The sequence below is a fragment of the Erpetoichthys calabaricus genome, chromosome 3 (assembly GCF_900747795.2).
Source record: "Erpetoichthys calabaricus chromosome 3, fErpCal1.3, whole genome shotgun sequence".
Classification (NCBI taxonomy): Eukaryota; Metazoa; Chordata; class Cladistia; order Polypteriformes; family Polypteridae; genus Erpetoichthys; species Erpetoichthys calabaricus.
Genome location: NC_041396.2, coordinates 184208476 through 184229269, shown reverse-complemented (window position 1 = coordinate 184229269; position 20794 = coordinate 184208476). Strand labels below are relative to the sequence as shown.

At 39.3% G+C, this 20794-nt stretch overlaps 1 protein-coding gene across 3 annotated transcripts in view; it reads right to left on the bottom strand.

Annotated features, from left to right (window-relative positions):
* Nucleotides 1-20794, bottom strand: part of fynb (FYN proto-oncogene, Src family tyrosine kinase b) — a 250779-nt gene that overhangs the window by 161469 nt on the left and 68516 nt on the right. The window lies entirely within an intron of this gene.

The following is a 20794-nucleotide window of genomic DNA, read 5'->3' as shown; positions in this document are numbered from 1 at the left end:
TTCAGTTTTTCAAATATGCAAGCCAAATACGCTAGCCTTGTTAACCAGTCAGGATCAGTGAGGTGATCAGCGAGCTGGGACCAATGCTCCATCAGAAATAAGCGCACTTCGTCCCGCAGCTCAAACAGGCGGCAGAGCACATTCCCTCGCGAAAGCCACCTGACTTCTGTATGGAAAAGCAAGCACTCATGCTCCGATCGCAGTTCGTTACAGAGAGTGGCAAACAGTCTGATATTGAGTGGATGCGCTTTTATATTGTTGACCATTTTTATCGAAGTCTCAAGAACACGTTTAAGTTCTGGGTCAAGTGTTTTGCTCGCAAGAGCTTCTCTGTGTATAATACAATGCGTGAATTTTACGTGAGGCGCCACTTGTAAGACTCTTGCTTTAAGACCTTTCTGTTTCCCCAGCATCGCTCCAGCACCGTCTGTACACACACCGACGCACTCGCTCCAAGACAGTCTGATGGCTTTTTAATTTGCATGTTTTTTTTAAATGTAACTATTAACTACTAGTTTTTATCTTTTGTTAGTTATGGATAAAATGTTATTTCTAAAAAATTAAATTAATTAATTTCTAAAAAGTTTTTAAAAAGTATTTGATTTCTTGGAAATCATCTCACGACCCCCCTCCCAATGTCTCACGACCCCCCAGAGGGTCGCAACCCCCACTTTGGGAACCACTGCTCTAAGGCACAGGTGTCGAATTCCAGGCCTGGAGGGGCGGCAGTGGCTACAGGTTTTCATTCCAACTCTTTTCCTAATCAGTGACCAATTTTCACTGCTAATTCACTTTTTTCCCTTCATTTTAATACCCTTGTTTTTAAGGATTCAGTGCTCTGAATTGATTTGTTTCCTCACTAAATGACAGCATTCAGAAATGAGATGTGAAACGAGCCAACAGATGACCAGCTAAACTGGGGCTTCAAACTCCAACCAGTTTCTTAATGAGAAGCCAATGCTTGCTGTTAATTAAACCCATTATTTAATTATTCTTTCTGCCACAGCAGACATTTCTAAAACTGATGATTTTATGTTTTTTTTTCTAAGAACACCATCAAGATGTTTTGATGACCTGAGAGATCAGACTTACTGAGACCTCCACCTTTCTCTGTTTTCAGATATTGTGTAATGGGCACAGGTGAGCTGGTCATGTGGCCGCTTGTTTCATGTCACATTATTGTTTGGCCGCTAATTAAGGAAAAAGAAACAACTAAGGGGCCTGAGTCAAGTTAATTAAAAGAACTAATTATCAGCAAAAACTGGTCACTAATTAAGAAGATGGTTAGAATGAAAACCTGCAGCCACTGCAGCCCTCCAGGACTGGAGTTCGACACCCTTGCTCTAAGGCATTTTGCTGAGGAGTAATTAAAAGATACAATGAACAGCTTTTCTCCTGCCCGATTACTGATTTGTCCTGTTAGAGGATAAGTGTTGATTTCTACCACAATGGATCTTTTGGTGTTCAAGTCAGCTTTAAAAAGAAATAGTAGCTATATACAGTGCTCTCTTTCATTGCACCAAGTATCCAAACTTTTAATCATTTTAACACACTACTTCAATATTTAAACGGATTTTAACATTGTAGCTCCAATTAGCATTTGCATTAGCCACAACAGTCTTCTATGACAGATTGTGTTTGTGGGTGTGTATATATACTTATTGTGTATATATACAGTGCATCCAGAAAGCATTCACAGCGCATCACTTTTTCCACATTTTGTTATGTTACAGCCTTATTCCAAAATGGATTAAATTCATTTTTTTCCTCAGAATTCTACACACAACACCCCATAATGACAACAAGAAAAAAGTTTGAGATTTTTGCAAATTTATTAAAAATAAAAAAACTGAGAAATCACATGTACATAAGTATTCACAGCCTTTGCCATGAAGCTCAAAATTGAGCTCAGGTGCATCCTGTTTCCCCTGATCATCCTTGAGATGTTTCTGCAGTTTAATTGGAGTCCACCTGTGGTAAATTCAGTTGATTGGACATGATTTGGCAAGGCACACACCTGTCTATATAAGGTCCCACAGTTGACAGTTCATGTCAGAGCACAAACCAAGCATGAAGTCAAAGGAATTGTCTGTAGACCACCGAGACAGGATTGTCTCGAGGCACATATCTGGGGAAGGTTACAGAAAAATTTCTGCTGCTTTGAAGGTCCCAATGAGCACAGTGACCTCCATCATCCGTAAGTGGAAGAAGTTTGAAACCACCAGAACTCTTCCTAGAGCTGGCCGGCCATTTAAACTGAGCGATCGGGGAGAAGGGCCTTAGTCAGGGAGATGACCAAGAACCCGATGGTCACTCTGTCAGAGCTCCAGAGGTCCTCTGTGGAGAGAGGAGAACCTTCCAGAAGGACAACCATCTCTGCAGCACTCTGTAGAGTGGCCAGACGGAAGCCACTCCTTAGTAAAAGGCACATGGCAGCCCGCCTGGAGTTTACCAAAAGGCACCTGAAGGACTCTCAGACCATGAGAAAGAAAATTCTCTGGTCTGATCAGACAAAGATTGAACTCTTTAGTGTGAATGCCAGGCATCACGTTTGGAGGAAACCAGGCACCGCTCATCACCAGGCCAATACCATCCCTACAGTGAAGCATGGTGCTGGCAGCATCATGCTGTGGGGATGTTTTTCAGCGGCAGGGACTGGGAGACTAGTCAGGATAAAGGGAAAGATGACTGCAGCAATGTACAGAGACATCCTGGATGAAAACCTGCTCCAGAGCGCTCTTGACCTCAGACTGGGGCGACGGTTCATCTTTCAGCAGGACAACGACCCTAAGCACACAGCCAAGATATCAAAGGAGTGGCTTCAGGACAACTCTGTGAATGTCCTTGAGTGGCCCAGCCAGAGCCCAGACTTGAATCCGATTGAACATCTCCGGAGAGATCTTAAAATGGCTGTGCACCGACGCTTCCCATCCAACCTGATGGAGCTTGAGAGGTGCTGCAAAGAGGAATGGGTGAAACTGGCCAAGGATAGGTGTGCCAAGCTTGTGGCATTATATTCAAAAAGACTTGAGGCTGTAATTGCTGCCAAAGGTGCATCGACAAAGTATTGAGCAAAGGCTGTGAATACTTATGTACATGGGATTTCTCAGTTTTTTTTATTTTTAATAAATTTGCAAAAACCTCAAGTAAACTTTTTTCACATTGTCATTATGGGGTGTTGTGTGTAGAATTCTGAGGAAAAAAATGAATTTAATCCATTTTGGAATAAGGCTGTAACATAACAAAATGTGGAAAAAGTGATGCGCTGTGAATACTTTCCGGATGCACTGTACACCTTAATAAAATGCTAAGTATGTGTTTGTCTGTCTGTGTCCATCTGGTTGCTATGTCTCTGTCATTCCAAACAAACAGTGCTCTTATAAATCCCATACTGAATGGTATATAACAGAGACATGCATTGTAATATTACAAATGTTTGTGATATGCCATCTGTGACATTTTATTACTACATGCACGAACGCAATGTGGAGGTCAACGTTGATTACTTTGATTTCACCCTGTCTAAAACGTGTGTGTATATACAGTGATACCCCCACTGTATCACGGTTCAGCTATCCCACCCCCGCTATATTGTGGAAAAATTCAATATGTACATCCTACCTGTACTTTGCAGCCAATTCATAACAGCATACGGTTTTCAGCAGTCACTACAGTAGACAAAGAGTTTCGCGTTACAGTACTGAGAGGATTTCTTACAAGGCCCGTTATTGGCTGAAAAAGGAGACTCAACCAGTCAAAACGGGATTTTCATTCTCTTGGGCTCTGATTGGCTGCTGCTAATATGGTGTAATCTTGCAAGAACAGCGAGCGTGGGTTCACAATGCATCTCAGCTCTCTGCGTATCGCGTACCTTGCTTGTGGTCCGATTGTTGTGAGCAAACTTTTTGTGAACTTTTCATTTTGTTTTAAGCCCTACGATGGCTCCCAAGCATCCTGCATCTTCTAAGAAGGGAAGGAAAGCGTTGCGCGGATGTTGCTCGCCATTATGGCTTGAATGAATCGACGGTACGCTACATTATTATTGTTATTATTATTATTATTATGTTACTCCTATCCTTAGCCCGACATTCACATATCAAGTGTGTTTTAATAAGTTTACAGTACATGTGTTTAAAGCGTGTGGGAGGGCTATTTTAAGGCTTAAACTATTAAAAAAAATGTGTATTTATATGGTCTGTCTATATCGCGGATTTTCACCTACCACTGATGGGTCTGGAACGTAACTTCATCGATAGTCGAGGGACACTGAATATAATTAAATTAGTGTATGATTTATTCATAAATAAGACACTTTTCAGGTGGCACAGTTTTGCACATAAAAGGGCAGTTTAAGGTAAATACATATGAAAGTGTGCTTTCTGACTACTTTTGTCAGATTTGCAAATGGTATAGTAGCTCAAGGGCATCTTCTGACTTAGAAGTCTAAGTTATGTGAAGCCTGCCCCTCCATTCTTTTTTTTTTTGTTCCAGTAATGGAGAGATCATATTCTTATCTGGACTGATTATTATTTGCCCACCCATAAACAACTCATCTAAATCTCCACTGACCTGAGTCATTTTAAAGTATTTAATTGTTGGGGGGATTGGGAGTAAATCAACTATTTTACATATATAATAAACACAGTTGTATTCATTAGGTTTACAATACCTTGGAAGAGACTGTGAAATACTGGCCACTGTTTGGGGCTTTTCTCACCAACCCCCATGCCTGCGCTACGCACTAGCCTCTTTGTGGTTCTGTCACCCACGTATGGTGATGCAGATGTACAATTTAAACAGATTTTTATTTTCATGGGAATTGTTAAATATGCATAATAGAACTATTTTACAGTGAGAAATTATCCATATTAAAAAAAGAGTAAAATGTAATAATTTGAAAGTAAAATATGTTTCAATTTGCGTTAGCGTTATTCTTTACGTAATACGATTTTGTTCTGTTTGGTTTTGTAATTAACAAATACTTTATAAACTTACACTTTTACTGTAAAACTTCAGTAAAAACTATTTTTTGAATTAAAATTTCATCAATGTTGCATTGACTTTTGATTCTGTGTTTGGACTTTCATCATGACAACGCAACATATAACTGCCTATGATTGAATTTAGTTTCTCTCTATTAAATAAAACGACTTTTTTGAATGTTTGGCTCTGAGATTTGTTAATTGTCTTTGCAAAAGCTATTCTAACGGGAAACTTAACATTTTAATACATTGTGTAATGTTATCCGCAGAAGATATACTACGTTACCTTTCTTGGATTCATCCTTCTTTCTATAGTAATTTGTGCGTTTGAAGACCGGACGGTATTAACAGTTTTAAATATTCTTCGGGATATTACAAGTTGATGTTTTCATCTTCCGCACTATCACCAGCAACTGTTTCAGCATAGCCTATTGATATGCATTTAACCAATTTGATGTGTAACTTATTGACATTTTTGGCGTTAATTCATTTGACTTCATCGTTTCCCGGTGCTAGGATTGCCCATGTACTCATTTTTTCTGTTGATAACCCTTCGTGATGAAATTCTTCAATAAGATTTGACTTTAAAATTTATAACAGCTGAGAGAGCAGAAATTGTCTCTCAAAAGCATTCAAACGAATGAGAGGTGAGATTACCTTGTGCATCGATGAATACGGTTGAGAGGAGGGCGTGACTTGAAAAAATCTCATGGCCAAAGTCTCGTCGCGCGGGACTTGAAAAAATCTTCCAAAAAGTCTTGTCGCAGGATTTTTTTTAATATAATAGAGAGATACAAGAAATCATGCTGAAAGCTTTCCTTAAAATTAAGGAGTGTGCTCAGATGAGGCCATTTATCATCACTTAATTGTGTGCTCTTTTGAAATCATAATGATAGCTGAAATCACCCAAATGGCTCTGAATATTGGGGCTGTTAATATACACACAAGTTGACACACACAAGTTCAAATTAAAGGTAATTAAGGGATAGTGTCCATATCTGTAACCACTTTGACTGTAATCAGTGTCTGTGCATAAAGAGTCAATCTAAGTCCATGCACAGCTGCACTGACTTTGCTGGATATGAAGCCACGGGGAAAGCAAAACAACTGTCAAAAGGACCTGTGAGAAATGGTTGCCGATTTATACAAATCAGAAAAAGGATATAAAAAGATAAGGAGATCTGTAAATGCCTGTCAATAGTGTTCAGACTTAGAAAAAAGAGGTTCTGTTGTTACCAAGACACGGTCAGGTAGACCAACCAAGATTTCAGCCATAACTGCCAGGATCATTTGTTGAGCTGCCAAGAAAAATGCACAAGCCACTTTAGTGGAGATACAGGCTTCCCTGCATACAACTGGTGTTGCTGTTTCAAGATGCACAATAACAAGGCAATTGAACAAAAATTGTGTGCACGGTTGAGTTGCAAGAAAAAAAAAAGTCTTTACAGTGCCAACACCATAAAACAGCCCACTTACAATATGCCAAACAACATCTAGACAAGCCTCAAAACTTCTGGAACAAAGTCCTTTGGAGTGAGGAGACCAAAATTGAACTCTATGGCCGCAACCATAAACGCTAAGTTTGGAGAGGATATTCTGGGAGTGTGCGAGATACAGTGGCATAGATAGATAGATACATAGATAGATAGATATATAGACAGATACATAGATAGACAGATACATACATAGATAGATACATACATAGATAGATAGATACTTTATTAATCCCAAGGGGAAATTCACATACTCCAGCAGCAACATACTGATACAAAAAAAAAAAAAAAAAAAACAATATTAAAGATTGATAATACAGGTAAAAACTGACAATAACTTTGCATGATGTTAACGTTTACCCCCTCGGGTGGAATTGAAGAGTCGCATAGTTTGGGGGAGGAACGATCTCCTCAGTGTGTCAGTGGAGCAAGACAATGACAGCAGTCTGTCGCTGAAGCTGCTCTTCTGTCTGGAGATGACACTGTTTAGTGGATGCAGTGGATTCTCCATAATTGATAGGAGCCTGTTTAGCGCCCGTCGCTCTGCCACAGATGTCAAACTGTCCAGCTCCTTGCCAACAATAGAGCCTGCCTTCCTCACCAGTTTGTCCAGGCGTGAGGCGTCTTTCTTCTTAATGCTGCCTTCCCAGCACACCACCTCGTAGAAGATGGCGCTCGCCACAACCATCTGATAGAACATCTGCAGCATCTTATTGCAGATGTTGAAGGACGCCAGCCTTCTAAGGAAGTATAACCGGCTCTGTCCTTTCTTACACAGAGCATCAGTATTGGCAGTCCAGTCTAATTTATCATCCAGCTGCTCTCCCAGGTATTTATAGGTCTGCACCATCTGCACACAGTCACCTTTGATGATCACGGGGTCCATGAGGGGTCTGGGCCTCCTAAAATCCACCACCAGCTCCTTGGTTTTGCTGGTGTTCAGGTGTAGGCGGTTTGAGTAGCACCATTTAACAAAGTCACTGATTAGGTCCCTATACTCCTCCTCCTGCCCACTCCTGATGCAGTCCACGATAGCAGGGTCGTCAGCAAACTTTTGCACGTGACAGGACTCAGAGTTGTATTGGAAGTCCTATGTATATAGACTGAACAGGACTGGAGAAAGTACAGTCCCCGTGGCGCTCCTGTGTTGCTGACCACAATGTCAGACGTGCAGTTCCCAAGACGCACACACTGAGGTCTGTCTTTAAGATAGTCCACGATCCATGCTACCAGGTATGAATCTACTCCCATCTCTGTCAGCTTGTCCCTTAGGAGCAGAGGTTGGATTGTGTTGAAGGCGCTAGAGAAGTCTAGAAACATAATTCTTACAGCACCACTGCCTCTGTCCAAGTGGGAGAGGGATCGGTGTAGCATATAGATGATGGCATCCTCCGCTCCCACCTTCTCCTGATATGCAAACTGCAGAGGGTCGAGGGCGTGTTGAATCTGTGGCCTCAGATGGTGAAGCAGCAGCCGCTCCATGGTCTTCATCACATGTGATGACAGAGCAACAGGCCGGAAGTCATTCGGCTCACTAGGACGTGATACCTTTGGGACTGGGGTGATGCAAGATGTTTTCCAAAGCCTTGGGACTCTTCCCTGTTCCAGGCTCAGGTTGAAGATGCGCTGTAGAGGACCCCCCAGCTCCGATGCACAGACCTTCAGCAGTCGTGGCGATACTCCATCTGGACCCGCTGCTTTGCTGGCACGAAGTCTCCTTAGCTCTCTGCTCACCTGCGCTGTTGTAATTGTGGGTGGGGATGTCTCTCCTATGCTGGTATCAGCAGAAGGATGTGTGGAGAGTGCAGTACTCTGAGGTGAGAGAGAGAGTGGGTTTGGGTGGTCAAACCTGTTAAAGAAGTTGTTCATTTGGTTTGCTCTCTTCAAGTCTCTCTCGATGGTGGCACCCCGCTTCAAGGTGCAGCCAGTGATGATCTTCATCCTATCCCACACTTCCTTCATGCTGTTACTCTGCAACTTCTACTCCAGCTTTCTTCTGTACTGCTCCTTCGCCACCCTGAGCTGGACTCGGAGTTCCTTCTGCACGCACTTGAGCTCATGCTGATCACCGCCTTTAAAAGCCCTTTTCTTCTGGTTCAAAAGGCCCTTGATGTCACTTGTAATCCATGGCTTGTTGTTAGCATAGCAGCGTACAGTTCTTACTGGAACTACAATGTCCATACAGAAGTTGATGTAGTCGGTAGTGCAGTCAACAACCTCGTCAATGTTCTCACTATGTGATCCCTGCAGGATATCCCAGTCTGTACTTCCAAAGCATTCTCTCAGAGCCTTCACTGCCTCCGGGGACCAATTCCTGAATGAGCGTGTGGTTGTAGGCAGGACCCTCACTCTTGGTTTGGTCATAAAATTAGAATATCATGACAAAGTTGATTTATTTCAGTAATTCCATTCAAAAAGTGAAACTTGTATATTAGATTCATTCATTACACACAGACTGATGTATTTCAAATGTTTATTTCTTTTAATGTTGATGATTATAACTGACAACTAATGAAAGTCCCAAATTCAGTATCTCGGAAAATTAGAATATTGTGAAAAGGTTCAATATTGAAGACACCTGGTGCCACACTCTTATCAGCTAATTAACTCAAAACACCTGCAAAAGCCTTTAAATGGTCTCTCAGTCTAGTTCTGTAGGCTACACAATCATGTGTAGCCTACAGTCACACCAATCACACCAAAAAAAAAAGTGAAGGTGCTGGAATGGCCATTACAGTGTCCCGACCACAAATTCATTGGGCCACTTTGGCGAGATTTCAAATAGGCAGATCATGCAAGACAACTCAAGAATTTATGGGACCTGTAAACTTTTCACCAAGAAGAATGGGTAGCTCTACCACCTGTTATTTCTCATTTGTAACGTATGCCAACACCACAATGTTAAGACTCAATTGCATGGTTACTTCATTTTCCTTAAAGTTTAAAAAAAACTATTGGTTAAGAAGAATTTTTTTTTTTTTTTTTTTTTAAACTTAATGGTTTGGTCTGGACTTTTAGTCAGTTCTATGAAAATAGGTTCTGGCTCACTGAAAACTGTGCAACGGTAAAAGATGATTCAGAAAATGAATGGATAAATGCAAATCTTTAGCATTCATAATTAAAGAGTGTATGTGTATAACCTGCATGAAACTGTGGGGTTACAAATTCAATACACAGTTACTTTGATGTTTTGCGTAGAGTGTGTTTAAGCAGGTTGAAAGATCAACTTCATATGAAATGGAAAATGCACAACCGCTGGCTTTCATCCATCCTGACTTGAAAGAATAAAACAAAAGAAAGATTTCAGTTATAGTGTGCAAAGAAGCCTCGGGATAAACAGCCAGGAAGTAACCCCACACTCTTCTCCAAGAATGGCTATAATCAACACTGTGGTGTAGTCAAGGTAACAAATACTTTCCTTGAGCACTGAAACATTTCCTTCAAGACTAATAACGGGTTGGACTATCTCAACAGAACAAAAAATGTAGCTTTAAGAAGCAAATGGTGACACAATTTCCAGATACCAGCTAATTTGAATGAAAAAACATGAAAAGGAAAATATTTATGATAACTGATATTTTATTTGTAAACATTTAAAAGATACAGTATCTATTTATAATGCCTACGGAAATGTCAGACATTCTTTTTGACTCAAATAATACCATTAAATAGTATTTCATAACACAACTTTCAAAAAAACTGCAAAGTGCTTTATAGACTTTTTGTTAAAACCATAAATTAAATGTGCTTGGTCATTTACAAATGTTTCCTTTAAAGTATTACAAACCTCACATTGTAAAACCAAATTAGAATATTACTGCAGCAGAACTACCTTGCAAAAGTACTTCATTTGTGGTATTGCAAAGGTCCAAAATGCAAAAAACATACTTATCTAGGCCACATACAATGATGATTACATTTCCGCCACTTCAAATAAACCACAGTGGCAAAACAATATGAATTGTTTTGCACAAATGACTGTACTCACTCTGTAATGCAACACTTCTAATTTACAAAGTTTAAAACCTCAAATCTTAAAGTCAGAACACTAGTATATGGTATTTAATAATGTGAAAAGTGGAACAAATTATATAACTGTGTGTCTAGCTTCAAGTGTGTCCATACATGCAGTTATCCATTTATTCATTCTACCAAAATCTATTAGTCCATGGTGAATTCAATTAATCAATAACATTACATTGGTCAAATATAAGTACTTAAAATGAATAGTTCAGTGTGCCATGTGACAGATTGGAATACTACCCAGGGTTCCTTCACGTCCTGAATAAGATGCTGCCTGGATATGCTCATGCATTAGCTCTGGCATCTCCCAGCTTCTCTTATCTCTGAACTGAACACAAAAACTTACCTTAAAATAAAAGAAGTATATAAAATACACTATTAGAATTACTGCATGATATTTAAAAATAAAATCCAAGACTAAGTAATTAACAGCCGTCAGAGATTAATTTCTGAAAGCAGTGCTGCCACAAAGCAGAATCTTCTTTGGGTGGGTAGGTGATCTTTGGCCTGACACCCTGCTCCTCCCTGAATCCAATATATTAGTATTTTTTATAACAGCTTTCATTAGAACAATAAACATAAAAAAATAATAAATAAAACAAAGCAGCACACATCACAAACTATAACTTTTAAAGTCAAATTAAAAAAACTTTTTTTAAAATAGTCAAAATTTTAAAGTGGGTTTCTTCAGTATTTTTGCTGCCTATAACCACAACACTATTATATTTTCTGAAGGTAAAATCATCTGTGAGGTTATCACATGACAGCTTCTGTGCAAAGTCTGAGTTGATGCTGATGATGGCCAAGTTGCTTATACAGTGTTGTGGCATGGATGACCTCAAGTATGTCATAATGAGCTTAGGTTCTGAAAAACTAGTAACTGGGAAGGTTGTTGCAATCTGTAGGGCAAGCCATAATAAATTCCCATCGGGATTAATAAAGTATCTATCTATCTATCTATCTATCTATCTAATACTGATCAATTGATAGTCTAACTTTATTCGTCCCCAGGGGTAAATCTAGCATTTTATAGAAACTCTAAATATACACAAACACTTTGGTCTGAACATGCAAAGTAATTACTATAAAGCAAAACATTTGTTTCTTGACACACTTCTGCTGAATAATTTGTTGGCTGAAAGTACTCAGTGTTTGTGTGTCAGAGAGAGGATGTGCAGTGCAGCACTGTTCATAATTGTTCTAGTTTTTCTTTTTAAAATTCTCTCCTTTGCTACTACCTCCAGGGGGTGCACAGTACATCCTGTAACTGAGCCTGCCCTTTTAAATACCTTGTAAATTGGGTGGGTCTCTCTTAAAGGGCTGTTACCAACCCAGCATAGAAAATCAAACTGGCCATGACAGAATTATAGATCATGTGCAGGATGTCACTTCCCACATTAAAGCAACACAGTCACCTAAGGAAGAAGATTGGTATTCTGAGACCAGTCCAACTTGTGGACCTCCAAGTACTTGAAGTGGACCACCTCTACATCCACTCCTTGAATAGAACGGATGTAAAGGCTCTTTATATATACATTTACTCTTTCTCTCTCTTTCTCTCTCTCTCTCTCTCTCTTTTGTGCAACAAATTTATGTGACATTTTTATTTCACGTTTTAAATCAGACTTACTTTAAAACCTACATATATATGTTTGGTATCATTTTTTTCAGAATTTATCGAACTTTAATGTGATGTTGTTAGATTTTCACATTCTTATTCCGTTTTTAAATTATAAGCTAAAAAATATCAAGAACTCGAGTCCCGCGAGACGAGTCTTTGTGCCAAATAATTTAACCATGCCTGGGGCCAGAAATAAAAGACAAAGAGTAGGACAGCTGCTGTACCGACTTAAATGTTCGAAGCGCCGTGCGAGATGCAGATCACATAGCACGGCAGCAGCGGCAAGCCAACAGCTGATTGAGCAAACAGGTTTAAAAAAAAAAAAAAAAAAAAAACCTATTTGTTTCCCATTGTATCACCGTTTAAGAGGGTGTTTCGGAGGACCCTCAGCCATTCGGGGGTTTGGCAAGCAAAATGTAAATATATATGTCAATAACCAGTTCCTTGGTTTTGCTGACGTTAAGATGGACAACTTTCTTTGCGCCAATGATACACCAATTGATGTTTCCTTTATAAAAGAAGGCCTAATTAGTAGTAGTAGTAACAATAATAATAATAAATAATAATAATAATAATAATAATAATAATAAAGGGAATCAATATTGTGTTACTTTGTTACTTGATATATCTAACAATATCACTTGTGATGTGATACAACAAAAACAATTTTAAAACTACTTCTTCTAATATAATAATTACTACTGCATTATAATAATAAAAATTACTAATACTACTAATGAACATGATTAATAAACTTACTTAAAGCAGCAAATACTGGGTGAATCAGAGCTGAATATTTAGACATTTAAAAAAAATGAACATGTGAATACATCACCTATAATTGTGAATGTACCTGAACTTCATTTTGTCTTTTCAATGATTGCAGATTGCAATACGGCATTGAATGAATTAGTAATGTTAGCTGCCAATAAAATGAACTAACAGTTGAAGTTAATCTAGCTAATAGCTTTTTTTTTTAATGTCAAAGTTGCATGTGTGGTGCTTTTGACAATTCAGCCAGTAAACAACTAGTAAGCAAGAGAGCCTATTGGTGAAATTTACAAAACGTGTCCCCAATATCTCAACACTCCAAGCACTTCATATGTCGACTAATGTTACCAGACTTTAACAACCTGTATAGATCCTGAGGTCTATATGGTGGTAAAAAATAATCCTCAACCATGTGTCAGCTAGGTACTATAACATCAGCGAATATCTGTTAAACACTATTTCAAAACTATTACACACAATGCTACTCCACTAAACTGCTAGCTTTAGTGGAGCTGCAACTGATGTAACGTTAGCTAGCTTACTAGAAGTTGGACAAATTTAGATTTCTAAGAAACACCTGCAAATGCAGCATGAGCTGCTTCTTAATGTTTACATTTTTTTTCTTTTCTGTGTTCCTGATTGGTGTTGACTTGAAGCCACCTCTCTGTTCGTTAATGGAAAATTTTCACAACATGCGACTGTCAATAATGTTAATTTGACAATTCATGAAACAGCAAAGACCCCAATAGTCAAGTTGTGGATGGAACAACAGAACTCCATTCTGTTGAGGAGGTTGTCACTTTGCTTTATATGCAAGTGATGTTAGATAATATGCCCAGTTATATGATGATTAAGATTACGGTTGTGTGATGAGTTATCTGACTCAAGTCAAGTAAACCAAGCAACAAAAACATGGAATCCAATTGACTGTCCAGCAGAGCTCCTGAATTGCAGATGTCTGTGAACCCACTACATCAGTCCTCTGTTCACAGACTCCACGCACAGAGTGTGATCTGCATATGGAAAATGTCGGCTCTAAAGAGGACGACAGAAAATGAATGGATGTAACTGAACTACAAAACTGCATCTCAGACAATATTTTTTATAAACATAAAAACAGTAAACTTCCATAATTTTGTTGTACTACAATTACTGATAAGAATTTTAAGTGAATAAGAATGGTAAATCACTGAAAAATCGAACATCACAGAAGTAAATATTACCCATTTAATATTTACAAAAATATTGTTTTCACTTTATTCTAAGTAACTAAATTCATAAGTAAAAACAGTGTTGCAAGTAACTAAATTAATAATGTTAGCTAAACATCCATCGATTTGAACCACTTATCATTACATGACTTCTATATCCTATTCTGCCAGCTTTTGGTTCATTTCACTGTAAATTACACATATGCATATACCCACACACACTAACAGCTCTTCAGATCTCACCTGTATCATCATTATTGTACTTAATTTTTTTTTTGGTATATAAACTGCAGATGTGTGTTCCAAATCTGAAATATTATAGTGATATACTGTAATATTCAAATGTTTTATATAAAAATAGTTTAAAATCAATATACAAAGAACACCACAAAAAAGCCCCCTCCTCGAACCGCCACCTTATCGTGGTGGAGGGGTTTGCGTGTCCCAATGATCCTAGGAGCTCTGTTGTCTGGGGCTTTATGCCCCTTGTAGGGTCACCCAAGGCAAACTGGTCCTAGGTGAGGGATGAGACAAAGTGCGGTTCAACAAAACCTCCATGATGAATACAAAATTTGGACGCCGTTTTCCCTCGCCCGGAAGCAGGTCACCGGGGCCCCCCTCTGGAGCCAGGCCTGGAGGTGGGGCTCGATGGCGAGCGCCTGGTGGCCGGGCTTGCACCCATGGGGCTCGGCCGGGCACAGCCCGAAGAGGCAACTTGGGTCCCCCTTTCCTATGGGAGGGGCCAAGGAGGTCGGGTGCAGTGTGAGTTGGGTAGTGGCCGAAGGCGGGGACCTTGGAGGCCCGATCCTTGGCTACAGAAGCTGGCTCTTGGGACGTGAAATGTCACCTCTCTGAAGGGGAAGGAGCCTGAGCTAGTGCGCAAGGTCGAGACGTTCCGGCTAGATATAGTCGGGCTCACCTCGACGCACAGCTTGGACTCTGGAACCAATCTCCTTGAGAGGGGCTGGACTCTCTACCACTCTGGAGTTGCCCCCGGTGAGAGGCGCTGAGCGGGTATGGGCATACTTATTGCCCCCAGACTTGGAGCCTGTACTTTGGGGTTTACCCCGGTGGACGAGAGGGTAGCCTCCCTCCGCCTTCGGGTGGGAGGACGGGTCCTAACTGTTTGTGCGTATGCACCGAACAGCAGTTCGGAGTACCCACCCTTTTTGGAGTCCCTGGAGGGGGTGCTGGAGGGCACACCTTCTGGGGACTCCCTCGTACTTCTGGAAGACTTCAATGCTCACTTGGGCAATGACAATGAGACCTGGAAGGGCGTGATTGGCCCCCCCGATCTGAACCCGAGTGGTGTTTTGTTATTGGACTTCTGTGCTCGTCACGGATTGTCCATAACGAACACCATGTTCAAGCATAGGGGTGTTCATATGTGCACTTGGCACCAGGACACCCTAGGCCTCAGTTCGATGATCGACTTTGTGGTTGTGTCGTCGGACTTGCGGCCACATGTCTTGGACACTCGGGTGTAGAGAGGGGCGGAGCTCCGCGAATAGAAGCGGCTGAAATGAGTTTTCTCCGCAGGGTGTCTGGGCTCTCCCTTAACGATAGGGTGAGAAGCTCAGTCATCCGGGAGGGGCTCAGAGTAGAGCCGCTGCTCCTCCGCATCGAGAGGAGTCAGATGAGGTGGCTCGGGCATCTGATCAGAATGCGTCCTGGACGCCTCCCTGGTGAGGTGTTCTGGACACGTCCAACCGGGAGGAGGCCCCAGGGAAGACCCAGGACACACTGGAGGGACTATGTCTCCCGGCTGGCCTGAGAACGCCTTGGGATTCCCCCAGAAGAGCTAGAAGAAGTGGCCAGGGAGAGGGAAGTCTGGGCATCTCTGCTCAAGCTGCTGCCCCCGCGACCCGACCTCGGATAAGCGGAAGAGGATGGATGGATGGATGGATGGATGGATGGATGGACCACAAAAAAGCAAGAAATGTGAATGGGCAAAAAAGGTTGCATATAGTTTTAAACCTTGGTCTTCTGATTTATAACTGTTTTAAACTGCACTACTATAAATGATTGCCTATCAAACAGATGTGTTTGCTTGAAGCTTTATCTTAAAATTAAGCATTACTTTAGATTCAAATTTAATATCTTATAACAATCCTTACAGATTTCCATTCATGAATCTCTCAACCAATGGACAAGTAGTATTGGAGGTAAAATTTAAAAAATTTAACACAACAATGAAAGTAACTCTTTAGCATAATAATCAGAACAATAATTCAACTTAATATGTTTAGGTACTTTATAAAAAAAATCATGCCATCAGGGTAACATTTTATTTCATTTAAATCAAATTGATGCACCTCTTCATAAAGAGGACTGCTATTGACATTTAACATTTTTGCATTAGTAATCTATGACAGAAGTCTCTTTGCTGCAAATAAGGCATAGTAGATTCAAAGCAGCTCTGGTTGTAACCTAGGTCATATACAATATATGGCTTCATAGTGTTTTATGAAGTAGAACATTTTATGAAGTAGTTAACTCCATTACTGCTTCACCAAAAACACAGGTGTCAAAAGTGGTCCTATTATGCCTTTTTTTCTTGAAAACAGTCTAACCTGTTTATCTGTACTCAGTATATTTATAGAACAGCTCTCATAGTGAATACCATTTTTTTAATGTAGCAGATTTGCCATTAACATAAAATGTACAATTCAAATAAATTTAATATTAAAACCCAAGGCAATTTACATTTTGGCACCAAGGACTAAATCAAAAGTTATCTTGTCAAAGTCTTGTATAGACTTTTAGCTATCTATACCCCTCCAGCCTCATAATATCACCCATCCTTCATTAATTCAAGTCTATCTTTATACAGTTCATGATGGGTAATTAATTTTAATAAAGCTCTTCTGAAGATATGGCCATTTCAGTATATGGGAGTCAGACTATTGCTTTTAAATCGTATAGGATGTAACAAAGTCCTAACTGTGGAAACACTGACCTAGACACCAATGCCATTTCCATAATCAACACCGTCATCCAAAATTTTGCCACAGACTGGTGCTGAGTATGCTAAAATGAATGCTAACTAAAGCAGAATACCACAGGAAAATACAGCGCCTATAAAATGTATAAACCCCTTGGAAGTTTTTACATTTTACTGTTACACAACACTTAATCACAGTGGATTTAATTTGCCTTTTTGACGCTGAGTAACAGTAAGACTCATGCCAAATTAAAACAGTTCTCTTTAAGGTGTTTAAATTAATTTGGAGGAAGACTATATTACACAATGATCCTAAAAATACATTAATGCAGGTGAGGGTAGCATCACTAAATTTAAATAATGCATGCTCACCACATTTACAATCCAGTCACAATTTCCATTATGCTGTTGCGGTAGTGAACGGTCTATAAGCAAATTGTAAACTATAAAGGCTTTCTGTTTTCTCATCTTTCCATGTTTCTGCAATAATACGAAATAACAAAAAACATTGACACCCAATCATTTATAAAACTCAGACTGCACATCTTTAAGTGTTTTTGTATTGCAGATTATCAAATGAAAGTCACCCGACCGTTAGGACACATGGTTCCTTGATACTAATATTTAAATGGTTGACAGGACACATTAAGAGACAGCCTCATGACCCTGCGCAGGTTATAGGTAGTTTGCAGTAAATAATAATGAATTGTATTTGTAGCCTCTTTCTTAACAAGAAAGAAGGCTACTTCACCTATTAAATTTTAAAAGACCGAAAATACTACTAAATAGATTTCATTCTGACAAATGGCAATTCTGTTACTTTTTGTAGAATTCAAATGAGAGAAACTGTATTTTGGTCTCTCTGTACCAACCACACCCTACAAACTGCCTACTCTCTCAGCTTTAACAATACTGTATGCTCTAAACTGAAGGTTTATTGTTTATTGCAGCATTTCACATTTTTCAAATACACAGTGCTCCTTTGCAGTGATGTGAGTGAAAGACATAAAATATAATTGATTTTAATGGTGTAATGCAGATTACTTGCATTATGCAGTTACAGAAAAACACAGAAGTGTGAACAAGGCTTTAGAGAGCAATAGAAATTAAAAAAAAAGTTTTCCCAAGGTATATAAATTACATCATAAAGGGGCATTTATTCTATATGTAAAAATTCTGTAAACAAAAACACGTAGTGGTAATTTTGTGATTTCTGTAGTAATGTTTAAAAACACTAAAAAGCTTTCATCTCAACTGTCTCAAACAATGTAAGAAGTTAATTTAGACACAATCTCTCTCCTAAACAAACTAATAAGCAAACAATCCATACCATAAAGAGTCTGTATATTTGTGCAATGTAGAACATCTTGAACAGAATTTTAGGGAATTTAAATAATTTTTCTAATATTTTATGTGATGATAATTGTTTCAGAATTCATTTCAATTCTTATCAATCTTACAAATGTATCATACCACATGGAGGACATCAGGGTGTGTAGTGGATATTCACAGTCATGTTCATGTTTGACATCATATGTGCTGTTGTGCTATACTATAAATAAAAAATATTCTCAAGCTTGCTTAATCCAATTCAGGGTCATAGCTTCAAAGGACCAGAGCCTCTCTCTGCAGCACTGGGTGCAATGCAAGAAACAAAACTAGATGGGGTGCCAGTTCATTACAAGGTCCACTAGTGCACCAACCCACAAGGGGGCAATTTGCAATTACGAATTAACCTATACATATTCTCTTTGGGACGTAAAAGAAAACCTGAGTACCCAATGAAAAAATAAACACAAAGTGAGAATGAAATTCAAAACCAAGACAACGAATCTTTGAAGCAGCAATACTAACCACTGAATCAGAGTGACGTGGATTGCAAGCAAAGGAGAGGCAAAGGAGAGAGTTTTTGGGTTCTGTGGTGAGAGTGTCAATGAAAAAATACATTTTGCTCTTAAAAACTTGTTTTGGTTGCTGCTAAGGAGCTGTGCAGGAATTTTTTAAAGCTTTTTTTCCCCTTTAGAAGGGTTTTTTGCTTTATTCTCAGCAAAAAAAAAAAAAAGCAGCAAGAGCAGCTGCGTGTTTGGGGGAGCATTTCTATTAAAACTAGTGTAGGCCAGGCAGGGCAGTAAGTAGCAGTAGCTGACACTGGCGTCACTGTAAGTTAATAACCAGTGTGAAAGCAAGCGGCACAAGCGACTCTAGGAGCAGACAAGACAGGAAGAAATTAACTAGCAGCAGATATTCAGTAAGTGAAATTTTGTAGAGTGAACAGTTCTTAGCAGTCAGGAAAGTACAGCAGTTAAGAAGGTGACAGTGTTAAGGTTCATTAATAAGAAGAAATACAAACTGTACACATGGACAGCTTTTAAGTAAGGAAGAACCTACTACCTACTCCACATAAACTCCCTATCACATTGATCCATCCTAATTTTGTATTCTTTTGCAAATCAGGAATAAATTATACAACAACAGAATGTGAGGTTATATAGTGAGGGAAATAAGTATTTGATCCCATGCTGAATTTGTAATTTTGCTCACTTACAAAGAAATGAACAGTCTCTAATTTTTATGGTAGTTTCATTTTAATGGAGAGAGACAGAATATCAACCAAAAATCCAGAAAAAACACATTGCATAAAAGTTATAAATTGACTTGCACGTCATTGAGAGAAATAAGTATTTGATCCCCAACAACCCAGCAAGAAATCTGGCTCCCACTGATTGGCACAGATTACAATCAATCAATTAGATAATCCTGATCTCACTCAATGTGTGTATAAAGCACACCTGTCCATAGAATCATTTCTTCCACTCCAACATCTCCACCACCATAGGTAAGAACAAAGAGCCGTCAAAGGATGTCGGAGACAAGATTGTAGACCTGCACAAGGCTGCAATGGGCTCCAAGACCATCAGCAAGAAGCTAGGTGAGAAGGTGACAACTGTTGGTTTGATTATTTGGAAATGGAAGAAATATAAAATGACTATCAATCTGGAGCTACATGCAAAATCTTACCTCATGTGGCGAGGATGATCATGGTAAACGTGAGGGATCAGCCCAAAACTACACGGAAGGAGCTTGTTAATGATCTGAAGGCAGTTGGGACCACAATCACCAAGAACACCATTGGTAACACGCTGTGCCGTAATGAATTGAAATCTTGCAGTGCCCACAAGGTCCTCCTGCTCAAGAAGGCACATGTACAGGCTCAGATGTTCACTGGCAAACTTAAGATGGGCTGCCTTGCATTCTATTTACAATGAAATGCATCATTTGGAAAAATTATTTCGTTAGTTTAGACAATACAATGATTTACAGTTACTGTAAAATTTCTTTTTTTTTTTTAATTCTAAAAATGTTTTTTGTGAAATGCACTGCACTAACTGAAATAAACTCATATTTCTTAAACTTGTCCACTTTAATAGATTTTAACGAGAATCACAAGGCACCTGGCTAGTATGCCTACATAAGTATTAGCGAACGTACAGGTATGGAGACAGTTAATGCTCAACAGTTTTGATAGGATTCTGGGAAAAGTCATTTCCATTCCAGAAGCAACAGTCAGACCTATTGCTACGAGTACTCCAAGCTTCCATTACCAACTCACAATCAGAACCCTCTGATACTTTTATCAGAATTAGGTTTCTTTGACCAACACACACTGAAGTTATGAAATAAGAATACTTCAACATTTAAAATGTTGTCTATAAATAAATTCACTCTACATTCTCTGATAATCTATGCCA